This window comes from Lotus japonicus, chromosome 6 (assembly GCF_012489685.1).
Source record: "Lotus japonicus ecotype B-129 chromosome 6, LjGifu_v1.2".
Lineage (NCBI taxonomy): Eukaryota > Viridiplantae > Streptophyta > Magnoliopsida > Fabales > Fabaceae > Lotus > Lotus japonicus.
The window spans coordinates 19,644,026-19,648,863 of NC_080046.1; positions in this window are offsets into that span (position 1 = coordinate 19,644,026).

Below are 4,838 nucleotides of genomic sequence, written 5' to 3' on the forward strand. Positions count from 1 at the left end.
TTTGGGTAGAAGAGAGGGGATAAATAGAGAGAGAGAGATCGTGGGGATAAGGATTTTGAAAAACTGAAGAGAGAGAAAGTAAATCCGTAAGTGAAGGAGAACGTGTGTGTGTATAGTGGTTTTTGAAAATAACCGTTGTTGATCAAAAAACAAAGTAAAATCAACGGTTAAAAATTAAAGACATCATAGTAATAGTTAATACACATATCACATGAGGGAGAGAAGCACATCAACACTCATTACGACAGACTGTCAGCACGGGCACAAGGAACTATGTATCATAATTACTGACACACGTTTACTGTCTCAGCTTCAGAGTCAGCACCAATGGGTACTTAAACTTTGATAGAGTTACCTTCTGAACTAGACATCTTCTGATAAAGAAGCATCATAGTCAGAGGTTCTGATCCATCTTCATGCTGGACAAAAGTCCATATTCAGATTTTTCATAATGAAATTAAATCTATCCTCTGCTAAGGGCTTTGTAAAGATATCTGCCCATTGATGGTCAGTATCAACAAACTTCAGAAGAAGTACACCCTTTTGAACATAATCTCGAATAAAATGATACTTTACCTCAATGTGCTTTGCCCTTGAATGTAAGATAGGATTCTTACTCAATGAAATTGCAGCAGTGTTGTCACAATAAATTGGAATGTTGCTCTCAAGGATTTGATAATCCTCCAGCTAATGTTTCATCCAGAGCATCTGAGTGCTGCATATTGCTGCTGAGATATATTCTGCCTCTGCAGTAGATAGTGCAATGGTTGATTGCCTCTTGCTTGCCCATGAGACTAAGTTGTTTCCCATAAATTGACAATTTCCAGAAGTGCTTTTTCTCTCTGTTCTATCTCCAGCATAATCAGCATCACAATAACCTGAAAGCTTATACTCTGATGTTTTCTTATACATCAAGCCAAGGTTAGTGGTACCTTTCAGATATCTCAGGATCCTCTTAACAGCAGTTAAGTGGGTTTCCCTTGGATCTGATTGGAAACGAGCACATAAGTGAACACTAAACAAAATATCTGGCCTAGATGCAGTTAAGTATAGAAGTGATCCTATCATACCACGATAGAGCTTCTGACAAACTTTACCACTAGCATCTTCTTTCTCCAGGATGCATGTAGGATGCATTGGAGTTTTGGCAACTGTAGATTCCAGCATGTTGAACTTCTTCAGAAGTTCTTTAGTGTACTTGCTCCGATGGATATATGTTCCTTCTGGTGTTTGATCAACTTGTATTCCCAGAAAGTACTTGAGTTCTCCCATCATACTCATCTCAAATTCAGCCTGCATCATCTCAGAAAATTCTTTGCATAGAGATTGATTAGCAGAACCAAATATAATATCATCAACATATATTTGCACAATTAAGATATCATCTTTGTAAGTTTTGCAAAAGAGAGTTGTATCTACTTTACCCCTTACAAACTCATTTTCTAGAAGGAATGAGCTGAGTCTCTCATACCATGCTCTGGGAGCTTGCTTCAGACCATAGAGGAATTTCTTCAGTTTGAAAACATGGTTTGGATTCTTCTCATCTTCAAAGCCTGGGGGTTGATGAACGTAGACTTCCTCTGAGATGTAACTGTTTAGGAAGGCACTCTTGACATCCATCTGATGAAGAATTATATTGTGATTCACTGAGAAAGAGATCAACAGTCTGATTGCTTCTAGTCTTGCTATTGGAGCAAACGTTTCAGTGTAGTCTATTCCTTCCTGCTGACTGTAGCCTTGAGCAACTAGCCTTGCCTTGTTTCTGACTACATCACCTTTCTCATTCAACTTGTTCCTGAACACCCATTTGGTTCCAATCACATGAACACTTTGAGGTTTCTTCACTAGGCTCCAAACATCATTTTTGGAAAATTGATTCAGTTCTTCTTCCATAGCCAGAATCCAGTCCTTGTCCTGAAGAGCTTCATCAATTGACTTGGGTTCAATTAAGGATACCAAACCTTTCAGACTAAGCAAGGTCTCTTCAGAGGGTCTGAAGGCTGATCTGGTTCTGACAGGTTCATCTTTGTTGCCCAGAATCAATTCCTTAGGATGAGTTGCAGTGATTCTACTCTTCTTCTGAGACTGTGAATCAGAGGGACCAGCTTCTTCTAGTTCATCTTCCTCTGGCTCAGCTTCCTCTGGAGCTTTGCCTTTGTCAGAAACACTTATACTTAAATCTGCAAATTTCTCAACTAGCTTTGACTGGTCAGAGTCAAGCTTATCGTCAAATCTGACATGAATAGATTCTTCAACTGTTTTAGCATCAGTATTATAGAATCTGAAACCTTTAGAGCGATTAGAGTAACCAAGTAATAGACATTTAGACGATTTAGCATCAAACTTATGCAATCTATCCTTAGTATTAAGAACATAACAAACACAACCAAAAGGATGAAAATATGAAATGTTGGGTTTTATATTCTTCCACAATTCATAGGGAGTCTCATTCAGAATTGGTCTCACAGATATTCTATTCTGAATGTAATATGCTGTGTTTACTGCCTCTGCCCAAAAGTGCTTAGCCATGCCAGTTTCTTGGAGCATGGTTCTAGCCATCTCCTGAAGAGTTCTGTTCTTCGTCTCAACAACCCCATTTTGTTGAGGAGTTCTGGGACAAGAGAAATCGTGTGCAATTCCATAGGAATCAAACAGACTCTCAAACTTGTCATTCTCAAACTCTCCACCATGGTCACTTCTGACACGCACAATCCTACAAGCCTTCTCGTTTTGCACTTGGGCTATGAAGGTAGAGAACACAGAGTGAGACTCATCCTTGCGGGTTAGAAATTTTACCCATGTCCAGCGGCTATAGTCGTCAACAATGACCATCCCATATCTTTTTCCACCTATAGACTCAGTTTTCACTGGTCCAAGCAGGTCGATATGCAGAAGTTCCAACGGCCTTGAGGTTGAGACAACATTCTTTTCCTTGAAAGGGACTTTTGTGAATTTGCCTTTCTGACATGCTTCACAAAGAGCGTCTGAAGAGAATTTCAGAGTGGGTAAGCCCCTGACAAGGTTTAGCTTACTCAGCTGAGAAATCTTTCTCATACTGGCATGCCCTAACCGTCTATGCCATACCCACTGCTCTTCATTAACAGAAAGAAGGCACTTCACATTCTGAGATTCCAACTCAGATAATCTGATCTTATAAATGTTGTTCTTCCTCTTGATGTTAAACAAAACAGAGCCATCGATCTGACTTACAGCCCGACAGGACTTTTGATTGAAGATAACATCATAACCCTTGTCAGCTAATTGACTTATAGACAATAAGTTATGTGTTAAGCCGTCTACCAATAACACATTATCAATGCATGGACTACTATCTACACAAATAGTACCAGTACCAACAATTTTACCCTTTTCGTTGCCACCAAAGCCAACTTCGCCTCCAGGGCTTAAGTCTTAGCTCTTGGAACATACGCCTATCTCCACTGTCCAGATACCATGATTGGTGTTTCAGTGGAGCTATCAAGGATATCTGCAACATAGATAATCTTATCCTTAGGTACCCACTTTCTGGGTCCTCTGTTGTTAGTTACCCCAGAGGTTCTGATCACCTTGGGTTTCTCAACATGGTAATCTAAAGGAATTTTTGCATGATATTTAGACATGGAGAAAGATCCCTTTTTGAGAGGGGGTTTAGCAACTTCAGCACGTAAAGGGTCAGGCAATATAGTACCAGAGGGAACAAAGCATTCATATAAAGATTTAGCTTTAAGAATAGGAGGCTCATTTCTAATTGGTTTAGAATAGCCAATGCCATACATTCCATTTCTGCTTACGCCATAGATCATTGAAGCCATTAAGCTTCTGTCTACGCTTTTAGCCAGGAATCTTTGAAAAGATTTTTCATACTTAGATTCATGCTTACTATGAGATGCATCACATGCAATTACTTCTTCTAACTTAGCAATTTGATTCTTAAGCACAGAGTTAGAATTCACTAAAGCATGGTTATCATTTTTCAAATCAGAAATGATTTTCTCATGTTCAGAAGGAGTCTTAGAAGCAGCAGACAAGTCCTTTTTCAACATTTTATGCTTAGACAATAAAGAGTTATACTTATCCATAATATCAGACAAAGCATGTTTCAGTTCAGAGGTTGAGAAAGAAGCGAATACCTCATTTTCATCGTCTGAGTTAGGATCTCCTTCTGATGCTGAGTCAGAGTCAACGGCATCCTTTGACTCTGCTCCTTTGTCTTTGACAATGGCCATGAGTCCTTGAACTTCACCATCAGAGTCAACATCCTCTGACTCTGATTCGTCAAAAGTCACCATCAGACTTTTCTTTGTCTTGAAGTGCTTCTTTGGCTTCTTGTCCTTTTTCAGTTTTGGACAGTCACTCTTGTAGTGCCCTGATTCTTTGGACTCAAAGCATGTGACTTCCTTAATTGAGGACTTCTTCTGGCCTGAGGATTCAGACTTTCCTTTGGCCTTTCCAGAGACTTTGTACTTGCTCTGCCTGTGCTTCCAGATACGGTTGAGCCTTTTTGAGATCAGAGTCAGCTCATCTTCATCAGAATCTTCTGATGCTTCTTCAGATTCTTCTGCTTCAGCTTGGAGAGCTTTTGACTTCTCAGATTTAGCCTTCTCAGATTTGGATTTCAAGGCTATCGATTTCTTCCTCAGATCTTGCATCTCTGAGCGCTTCAACTCATGACATTTCAGTATGCTGATGAGTTCTTCTAGACTCATACTCTCAATATCTCTTGTGAGCTCTATTGAAGTCACTAAAGGCATCCAGCTTTCAGGAAGGCTTCTGATGACCCTTATGACATGATCTTTTGTTGTGTAGCTCTTGTTGAGAGGTCTTATTCCAGCTACCAG